Consider the following 11,513-nt stretch of genomic DNA (forward strand, 5'->3'; position numbering starts at 1 on the left):
TCCGGTACCACTTGCCATGCGGTAGTAGAGAGAACAGTCTATGACTGTGGTGGCTGGGGTCTTTGACAATTTTTAGGGGCTTCCTCTGACACCACCTGTTGTAGAGGTCTGGGATGGCAGGCAGCTTAGCCCCAGTGATGTACTGGGCCATATGCACAACCCTCTGTACTGCTGCTTTGCGTTGTTTATTATCTATGCATAGTCACTTTACCACGACCTACATGTACAAATTACCTCGACTAACCTGTTTATTATCTATGCATAGTCACTTTACCACGACCTACATGTTGTCACGCCTTGGTCATTGTATTTTGTGTTTTTGTTATATGTTTGGGTAGGCCAGGGTGTGACATGGGTTTATATGTTGTGTTTCGTATTGGGGTTTGTATTATTTGGGATCGCGGCTGATTAGGGGTGTGGTATAGGCTTGGCTGCCTGAGGCGATTCTCAATTAGAGTCAGGTGCTTATCGTTGTCTCTGATTGGGAACCGTATTTAGGTAGCCTGAGTTCGCTTTGTATTTCGTGGGTGTTTGTACCTGTCTCTGTGTTGTAGTCACCAGATAGGCTGTAATTAGTTTCACGTTCCGTTCTGTTGTTTTTGTATTTAGTTTCAGTTATTTCATGTACCGCGTTTTCATTCATTAAAGGCATGAGTAACCAACACGCTCATTTCGGTCCGACTCTCTTTCTTCAACAGACGAACGCCGTTACACATGTACAAATTACCTCGACTAACCTGTACCCCCGCACATTGACTCGGTACCGGTACCCCCTGTATATAGCCTTTTTATCGTTATTTTATTGTTACTTTTTAAAATAATTTTTTACTTTAGTTAATTTTGTAAATATTTTCTCGTTCTTAAACTGCATTGTTGGTGAAGGGCTTGTAAGTAACTATTTCACAGTAAGGTTTACACCTGTTGTATTTAACGCATGTGACAAATAAAGTTTGATTTCATAATATTGGTGTGGATTGCTAGTTTTGAATAAATTCCGCTGACTTTGTGAGATCTGCCCATCGGTGAATTGCGCTGAATATAAAGATGACCTAGAACATGCCCAGAATGTTGTTTGACACTTACATTGTGATAGTGAGCAATCAGGATGGGCATGGCTATGAGAAGTGTGCTAAGGCCAGACAGAAGAGATGGACCGACTAACTTACTATCTAGCTAACTAGCTAGTAAATTAGACACAATTGTGATAACTAGCTAACCCCTTTAATCTGGTGTATCTAGCTATTAGTGTTAGCAAGTTAAAAACTAGCAATTATTATTAGCTAACAGTGGATAACTTAACTAGCTAAGCCTAAATGGTATAAATCATGATAATGATTATAGTAGAGTTGTATAGCTAGAGTGTCTATGCTAAATTGTCATAAATTCCTCTTCTCTCCCACATATTCTCATAAGGTCTCAGACTCCAGGATTGGAAAATAAATTCTTAACCAGAAAGAAACAGATGACAACACAGAAGGGGACCATGAGACCCTATGCAGATAGAATGATATACCATTTTGTAGTGCTGAGTCTCTACTTTTATACAATGTAAAAAAACAAAACCCAATTTCACATTTTTCCACATAAGACTGAATCCAGGTGGTGAGTCACATATTGTATTTTAAATAGTTAATCTGTTGTCCATTTCTATTCTGACTTGTAATGTTAAGAAGTGGAGAAAAATATATAATATTTTTAATATATATATATATATATTAAAAAGACATGCCCTGTTTATCTGAATTAGTTAGGCTACCATACCAATGATAGGCTACACATTTTTTTAAAGATCGCTTATATATTGCATGTTTGAGGAGATTATATTATGTTATACATGTTTGCAACTAATTAATAAATGAGTTAAACATATCTATTCAATAGTTATACATGTTGGTAACTCAATTGTTAATGGTCAGTGTATTGCCACTTTAAAATAAGGTATCATTTTAGTAGCTATAAATGTTTATAACTCAGTTATATAAATGTTCATAGGTCTGTCACTTTAAAATAAGGTATACTTTTAGCAGTTATAAATGTTGGTAACTCAGCTATAAATATTTATAGGTCTGTGACTTTAAAATAAGGCATACTTTTAGCAGTTATACATGTGGGTAAATCATGTATATATGATTTTCGAGTTCACTCGGAGCTTAGACTTACTTATACGCCAGTGGAAGAGGCAGAGGGGAGGACGGTTCATAATAATGGCTGGAACGGAGCAAATGGAATGGCATCAAACACTTGAAACCATGTGTTTGATGTATTTGAAACCATTCCCCTGATTCCGCTCCAGCCATTACCACGAGCCTGTCCTTCCCAATTAAGGTGCCACCAACCCCATGTGTTATACGCAGTATTGGGTACCTCATCACTACATTCATGAGAAGATTCAAAACTTTTTTTTAAATGTTCAGTCAATTAGTGGTGGGTATGAAGACCAAAACATTAAACGTTGTGAGAGGATACCTCCTCCACTGTTTCACCAACCAAAGGTATTATGGTTACCATTTAACACCAGAGTGTTCACTATACACTATGAACTATCACAGAGAAGTAAGTGTGTTGGAATAATCTGGTAAGGGGTAATGTGTTAGGAATGTACATTTGACCAGGGAATCAGGGTTTCAAAGGTGGATCAAGACACATCATGAAAACCAACCATTTCTGTTCCTGGGACAGAGTACCGATGCATCACACCCAAAAGTGAGAAAATAACTATTGTTCAACTGTGCAACTATTGAAAATAAAATAATCTTAGGTAAATATTGGCTCACTCTTTGGAAAACACTGACAAGTTACTGCACTATTTTGAACAATGCAATATAACTGTTTATGAATGGTATATAATGTATTTACAAACAATTAAATAATCATTAATAACATAATTATAACCTCTTTATAAAACCTTTACAAATGTTACCTTATTGAAAAAGTGTTACCTTTTTTATCTAAGGAAAGATAAACCCATCATCCACCTGAAAACACAGTGACTGAGCTGACCGCTAACCTAAACCGTCTCTCAACTAACAACTAACCCGGCTCTGAGCTAACTGCTAACATAACCTGGCTCTGAGCTCAGCATTTCCCAAACTCGGTCCCAGGAACCCCAAGGGGTGCAAGTATTGTTTGTTGCCCTAGTACTACACAGCTGATTAAAATAATTAAAGCTTGATGGTTAAATAAATGAGGAGTTATTTTTTTTAATCAGCTGTGTAGCGCTACAGCAAAAACCAAAACGTGCACCCAATGGGGTCCCCAGGAAACCCTGCGCTAATATAACCGGCTCTGAGCAAACACCACAGGAGGTCACACAGATGGCCAGGTATGGCCTGCATAGTGATCACTGTGTCACTGGATCCTGTGCCAGCACAAACATGGCTGGTGCTGCTTCACCACAGAGCTACAAAAGGGGCAGGCCAGACTAACAGTGATCTCTCCCATCTGGACTCATTATAGACTTTTCTTCTGGGATATGCGTGGCCTTTGTATCTGGGAAGGCCAGCCCTTTAACAAGCATCTCCATTCCCCTACCCAGCCTCCCACGTTAGCTCTCAAGGCCTCCAATTAATGTGAGACCAAATGAAGATGCTGACCCAACACAGAAGCCAGGGCTGTCTCCAGCCTGCAGGAGCTTTAATAAGCACGGCATGGCGTGGATCTCCCCTACTCCCGTATTAAAACACTAACCCATCCGGCTCTCTAATCACTGTGGGTGTCCTCTGAGTGGGTAAGCAGAGTAACAAGGTTCAAACATTCAAATGGACCAGAAGTTGCAGTAAGAAGAGACGTCACAAAGCATTTTCTTTTAGTGATCTTATAAATTATAACACACCAAGCAATTGTCTGTAGAAGAGAAGAACAGTACTTTTTCTTGAAGTGATCTTAAAAGTTATGAAGTTATCCAAGTAGCTTTAAGTGTGTCAGCTTGAATGTGACATAGAACTGTCTAGATCCTGACAGTGTAAACAGTCATAAAAAATGTGTGATACATGAACATGTACATGTTAGTTTGAAGGCATATAATCCCATAGCTCAGGAATCAGGCTCAAATGGGACAGGAATTATTGTTAATCCCTCAAAGCACAATCTTCTGGGGGATTTCAGAAACGGGTACTCCACAAATTTTCTGACATGCCCTTAAATATTGGAAGAAATCTCCTGGGTGTGTGAGTGTCAGAATGTGAATCTAACCCCACACATTGTTATTTCAGAATCCACTCGCGGGGAGGAAAATCCTACATAATAGGATTTGATCTCACCAGATTGTCTAAGCCATTAGGGAGAGTAATGCTATGACTGACAATATCTCACCAGACTGCGAATAAACCGAGTGAGATGCATCAAATATTGATTGAGAGTCTGTCATTGTTTATATGGCATGTGTGTGTGTGTGTGTGTGTGTGTGTGTGTGTGTGTGTGTGTGTGTGTGTGTGTGTGTGTGTGTGTGTGTGTGTGTGTGTGTGTGTGTGTGTGTGTGTGTGTGTGTGCGTGCGTGCGTGCGTGCGTGCGTGCGTGCGTGCGTGCGTGCGTGCACACCTGGCAAGCAGCTAAACTGGCAAAACACAAAACATGAGTGAAATGTGTAACTTGTCAAAGAGTTGGACTTAAAAGTTTGGAATCCACATCTACAGTAAACTAAACATTCATGACCTTATTATTATATTATATGCCTTCAATTGCGTTATTGCATCAAATCTAAGCTAACAGGAAGCAGTATATTAAATAGAGTAAGTATGTATTTCTTATGTTATGGGTTCCATAGTTCCCAGAGAATATTTAACTGCTGAGCTGAGGTAGAAGACAATGCAGCCTTTAACTTTGAAAAGTGTTTGCCTGCTTTAGACAGGGCTAAATCATGAACTCCCATTAAAACAAAACGTTTAAGTGAACTGAATAACTGAATGTCATTACCTACATGGAACACTGCACCACTGATAAACAGTGTAATATAAAGTTCAATTAAAATAAAATAAACTCTTGACTACAACTCAATCAGTGTCTTACAAACAGCCATATGAATTGTAATGATAAGAATGAACCAAACAACACCATAAAGCCATAGTAAGTGTAACACAGAGTTCATATTGTAAGCAATTTACCCCTTTTTCTGTGAATATTATACAATTTCATTAGACAAGTATGATTTCAATCAATATGCTAATAGTTGCCTCTAAAAGGATGGTTCGTTCCTTCAAGCTACAAAGAAAAGCAGGAAATGATTTGGACTGTATTCATGGCTAGTCATTTTAGTAACAGGGACATTGTCTCTTATCACAGCCTCCCTCGCCCTGGTGGATATTGTTTGTTTGTTTGTTTGTTGGAATTGTTGGTAATGAAAAGTTAATCAAGTGAGATAATTGAATGCTGTTGAGAGGTAAAGAGAGGGAGGGGAGAGGGCTTGTGTGACATTGTTTCTCATTACTCTGTGAGTTAAAAAATATATATATTAAGAAATCTATTGTTTCTAAAAAATAAGTACAATCAAGGGATGGGAAAAAAATCATGTAATTTGTATCACTTACAGCCTGTCTAGTTCAACTAGATGATGAAAGGTATAACTACGAAATGAAAAACTATAAATGCCGTTTGCCTTGTGAAGTTGCTCCTAAGTGAGAGCGGCTCTCATCATTTAGACATAATGTATAACACCTAACTTCAGGATAGGTATATTTTTTATGAAATGTGTTTTAAAAGGTGACTGAACATTTAAAAAAATTCTCCAATATGGCTGAGCAGTGCAGATAGACAGACAGACTTCTGGCAGGTGGCAAGAGGTCCATATTTCTGTGGATAAAACTGAGATGCACCTGTCAAAACAGTACAGTTTTGAAGGCAGCAGGCAGCTACACCTTATCACTGTAATATTTTAAGACATCTGGAGTCTTATTATTGCAGTCATATTTCTCTAATGAGAAGCCAGTGAAGATGTTTCCTTAAATGTGACGGGTTCAGGATGACATTGCACATCCAGTGAAGTCTGTGTATGTTTAGAGGTAACTATTAGTACTCTCTGTTTAAAGGAGTTGTGCATTATGTAAAGTATGACTCTCTTGTTTGCCTTGTACAGTATTACATGCCTACTGTACCTTAACTTCATTTTACAATTATTTCCATTACTTCAGAGTCAATAATCATGTGGCTGAATTATCGGCTTCCAAATAGGTCAGATCAGGTTTCCAATGCATAACTGCAATCAAACCCCCTCTTACCCTGGAGGGGGAAGGAAAGAACTAGTGTGGGTTAACAACTCACGCCCGGTTGTAAATCAAGGGAGAATATCCAGGCTTGCTCTCAAGATTCTCCAAAGGAAAGTTCTTTGTTTCAACAGATTTGTACCCACTGAAACTTTAGAACACTAATGTACTTTTGCTATTTTGTGATGTAATTACAAATGTTAAACTTGGAAAGTATACCCACTACATGTATGAAGTTTCCATACTCTGTTGTGCATGTAAAATGAACAATGATTAAATGTTTTTTGTTAAGAGAGGGATGTGATTTGAGAAGCTATAGGAGATAATTCATTTACCTAACTAATGCACAGTGAGTAGTTACTGCCCGGAGTGAGGTCATCGAGCGTGACAGCTTGCCAAAAAACGCCCCTTTTGAGCAAACTGTATAAATTATGTGTTAAGAAATTAACATACCAGACCAGAAAGATGTGAAGCTGTAGCTGCACATTTAAAGTGGTTTGAACTTTGAATCTCAACACGAAGTGGCGATGATTAACTCACCTCCCGGACAATCACTGGTACGCTGATTAACTGTCCTACGTAAAGTATCTTCGAAAGCGAATTTAAGTAGGACCATCCTGTTACTCTGCTCTCAAACCATTGATACGGCTGGCTAGGAAAGTCAACTCTGTAGTACTGTTCAGGACTACACGACAAGTCACCGGATACCGGACAACTACAAAGAAGGACAATAATAGAAGACTTGTTGGAACCATTTTGGACAATCAGAGCCTTACAAGCATGCCGCGAAAAGGCCCAACCCCCTTTCCAAGGTTGCCCTGTTCATCAAGAGACCCCTGGCGAACCCAGGCATTTCACATACATATATTAATGATTTCTTACTCAAAGCAGCTGCGGTTCGTGTGCAAAGTATATGGTAGGTGAGAGTAGTTTCTGAATGTGCCAGTGTTATGTGTCTCTGTCCCTCTCTCTCCCTCTCCTTCTCCATCTCATCTTTAACAAGCATCAATGTTGTTGTCATTCCACTGGGGCTGTTTTCAGCATATTACATCTCCAGTCAATAACCGGTGCAGAGTATGTACGTTTATCCTGTGTTTCCATTTAATTAGCTAGTACATACATAATTAAACCAATTTGTGTAGTACTGAGTCATAAGTAAGGCTCTGGTTTTTGCAGATGCAAAGAGGTTATTACTGTTCAGAATGATGATAAGTTGACTGTTTATAGATGTGATAGGCAAAGACCTTTTCGAGTTTAATTCGAGAGATGGTAACTGTTTAAAGAACCGCTCTCGTGATGCCCCAGATCCTAATGAGTTAATTGTTACATTATTAATTTAATCGGGTAACAATTAAACATAGTTAGGTAATTAGATAAATAACAGTCTTCAGATTGATGTAAAGTCAAGTCACGGCACAGACAGGGGGAGACAGGCCAGGGCAGACAGTGAACAGATCGCCAGGTTGAATCCAAGCAGCAGTACAGCAGACAACCAGAGTAGGTGTCACACCCACTTGGGAGAAGCCTTTTTCGGGAGGCAGATTCCTTGTAGAAAATCCCTCTGTCCACCATTTTTTTCCTTGTAGAAAAGGAGGTTGTCAGCTAGCTATATCTCTTCAGTTTTGGTGAATGGTCCTTTACGATGTCCAAACAAAGTTGTCCTGTGGCTTTTGTATTTTGGAGATTGTGAGGAGTATATCTTCTGATGTGATTGATCAAAGCAACAATATTGTTTCTTCTTGGTAACTTAAAATTGAAGGGTCCTGGCTGCATATCAGTTCAAAATAGAGATGAATCCAGGGGGTACTGTATTGTAATGACCTCTGCACAGATGGAGGGGCTTCAAAGGCATCTGCATTTGGGTGGGGGAGGCTGTGAAACTCTCCTGCCATTGTTGGGCTCAAGGGCTTTGACACCTCTCACTTCACACCTCAGTGTTAATTGACCTGATCTGTCCTAGTAAGCTTGGTTGTCTTAACTTAGCATTAAGTCCTTATAAAATAACATATATAATTGTAATTTAATTTGCTGTATAGACCTTGGAAATAAGAATATTTGGTAGTAGGAATCCTTCCAAGTAATTTTGTCAAAAATCAGGTTCTAGGTTTGGAGTTTTATTTGGAGTGAAGTTTATGTTGTGGAGGGTAGAATCCTGTATAGTGTTGGTATTAGTAGCAATAGTAGAACTGTAGTAGTGGTAGTAGCAGCAGGGTGGTATTAATAGTAGTAGTAGTAGAAGTAGTAGTAGTAGTAGTAGTAGTAGCAGCAGGCTAGTATGACTAGTGGTAGTAGTAGTAGTAGTAGTAGCAGTAGTAGTATTTTCAGGCTGCTAGTAGTAGTAGAAGTAATAGCAGTATTCTTCACTACTATCATTATCATTATCATTTGGTATTGAGTAGTTAAATGGTGTGTGTAGTTTGCTGTTGTGATATTGTGGTTACAGTATGTGTACAGTATACTGTACAAGTAGCCAGCTTGCTAAATGTTCTCTTCACTGCACCTGTAGACTTCAGGGAATGAAGTTACCTCAGGCTACTTTACAGACTGTACTAAGCAAACAGAGCCAGGTGGCTCAGTTGAAAACTATGATCATGCCCTGTGGTCCTGAGAAGAAGTTCCACCATGCACTGCCCAGAGTGGAGTATGTGATTAAAAATAAACACATTTTCTGAAGGTGAGAGAGAAGGGTTTAGTGCTTTTCCATATGGGCACCTTGGTATTATGTCCTCCTGGGATTTAGCCATGTATATTCATAAGAGGAGTGGAGAGGAGGTAGCAGGAAAAGTTTTGTCATAGACCCAGCTGGTTCTATCTAACTTCTCTGAGTGACCTCAATTCCTCCTCTGTTCGTTCTGTTGCCTCCGAATGAGCCTGCTCTGCTCTCACTGCTATCTATGTGCATAATAGTAGAATAGAACATATGTGTCCCAACCTGAGCTGGACCTAACAGAAGGTCACTGCCACTCCAGTTAAATTAGATGCTTTGTAATATTCCATCCTCTGGAATCACTAAAAAGGCTAGAAAGCAAAAACAATTCCACAGTCAATCCCTGCATGGTGCTAGATATGAGTAATTTGAGGATGAATATGACTGTTAAAACAAGAGCCAGTGCCACTGTTAAAATGATTGCATTGATTTTTTGTTTGTAAAAAATCTTTACAGTCCTTCAAACAACTTCTTAGCAAATGGATTAGGTACATTCTGGTTGACAGAACATGGCTAGATTGCACTATTGCATTAAGCCCAATGACAGCCCTGTATCGGTCTATTGGCTATATACAGCAGTTAAACTGCAGACTCAACAAATACAGTATGAAATCACTTTGGGAGTTGATATTCATTCAAAATCAAACATTTTAAGAGGGTTTTAAAAAATAAACACATGCAGTGCTCTATTACAATGTCAACCACTTTGAGATCGATATTAATGCAATTCCTGTCCTGTCTTTCTCTCAGCCAACACACCAAGCCAATACATCAGAGCCAACATTACGGTATGCTACCAGAGCAGAACATTGAATTTAACAGAACAGCCAGTGCAATGTCCAGTGGCATCACAGTGAATGGGATGGGGCGTTTAGACATTTTTCAGCAATTCAAATCTAAAGCCAAGATCATCACCTTGAACTGACACACAGTGCGACTTGTATGTCTTCCAGGTCAAAGTATTGGCAGAACTGGAAAAGCCGACAGCAGCTAACGGGCATCTAGTCAGTGCTGCCCACTGGGTGGGCTTTGTCAGTATCACAGTAAGCCAGGTATCTATAGAAGATTGGTGTTACATGCTGCTTTAGAATGTTGTGAGCAACAACAACCTGTATACAACTGACCTGCTGAGTCAGCCAATAACCTGGTCTGCATCTGACAACATACCTGGGTAATAGGAAGTGACCTTGGCACACTCCGAGGGCAAATTATAAAAGACCAGCTGCAGTACCAAATTGAAATCATACTACGCTAGAAAAGAAAACTGGACTTCTGCACTATTATAGCATTTACATTACATTTAAGTCATTTAGCAGACGCTCTTATCCAGAGCGACTTACAAATTGGGCAATACGACTAGAGCTTGATTTTGCTAAAAGACATACTGCAGTCTAAAAATGGCTATGTTACCACATGCTACACTAAAACCAGTGCTGTTGCTGTGGTCCATGGACTGCTAATTGATGTGAATAAGATACAACCAGCTCTTACCTCTACAGTGAACTCCTTCATCGAAGCCATCCTCACAATCTATTGCTCCGTTGCAGAGCTTGTTGAAGTGAATGCACTTCCTCGTCCCTATACACTGTATGTGATTCAGGGGACATCTCTCCACCACATCCCCCGCACCTGGAACAGAGAAGACAGTCACTGTTAGCAAGCTCACAAGCCGTGTATGATATGATGTGTGATACAAGTCTATGTTCATCACCTGATTATAGGTGTTCGATTCTGAGGAACACCCAAGGGTGTTGCTTTAATATGCCTTTGATAATAAACCCATGGTTACAAACCAGCTCACTACAAAATCCTCGGGATGTGAGGTTGAAACGTCGCTATTTAGGCGAATGGGTAATAAATTACAACACTATCACTATAACTAATTAATCACATAAGCATTTATTTTTATGACCATTGTGTGTATCCACTGTGAGACATATTCTTTTCATACTCTATAAGCTCTTCCCAAATAACTATTCCCCCACTACGGAAACAAGATTACCATTCACAGCAGCACATCAGAGTGCAATATATAGGAGGCATATTCCTGAGTATGCAAATTCTGTTTACACTAGACAGTATTGTTCTTTATACACGGTATATGTTCAGTGAGCTACAATGCGAAAGCCATGCTCCTGAACGACACAGTAGAACCTATAACAATGTAATCACACACACGCATGCATCCGCACGCACACATGCAAATCAAATCAAATCAAATTTTATTTGTCACATACACATGGTTAGCAGATGTTAATGCGAGTGTAGCGAAATGCTTGTGCTTCTAGTTCCGACAATGCAGTGATAACCAACAAGTAATCTAACTAACAATTCCAAAACTACTGTCTTATACACAGTGTAAGGGGATAAAGAATATGTACATAAGGATATATGAATGAGTGATGGTACAGAGCAGCATACAGTAGATGGTATCGAGTACAGTATATACATATGAGATGAGTATGTAGACAAAGTCAACAAAGTGGCATAGTTAAAGTGGCTAGTGATACATGTATTACATAAGGATGCAGTCGATGATGTAGAGTACAGTATATACGTATGCATATGAGATGAATAATGTAGGGTAAGTAACATTATATAAGGTAGCATTG

At 39.2% G+C, this 11,513-nt stretch overlaps 1 protein-coding gene across 1 annotated transcript in view; it reads right to left on the reverse strand.

Moving 5' to 3' along the window:
• LOC123990363 (low-density lipoprotein receptor-related protein 1B-like) overlaps positions 1 to 10,507 on the reverse strand; it is a 37,514-nt gene extending 27,007 nt beyond the window's left edge. Inside the window, exon 1 of the mRNA XM_046290953.1 lies at positions 10,393 to 10,507. The gene's annotated coding sequence lies outside the window, so the exon portion shown is untranslated. The remainder of the gene's footprint in view (positions 1 to 10,392) is intronic.
• Positions 10,508 to 11,513: the final 1,006 nt, after the last annotated feature.

This window comes from Oncorhynchus gorbuscha, linkage group LG01 (assembly GCF_021184085.1).
Source record: "Oncorhynchus gorbuscha isolate QuinsamMale2020 ecotype Even-year linkage group LG01, OgorEven_v1.0, whole genome shotgun sequence".
Classification (NCBI taxonomy): domain Eukaryota; kingdom Metazoa; phylum Chordata; class Actinopteri; order Salmoniformes; family Salmonidae; genus Oncorhynchus; species Oncorhynchus gorbuscha.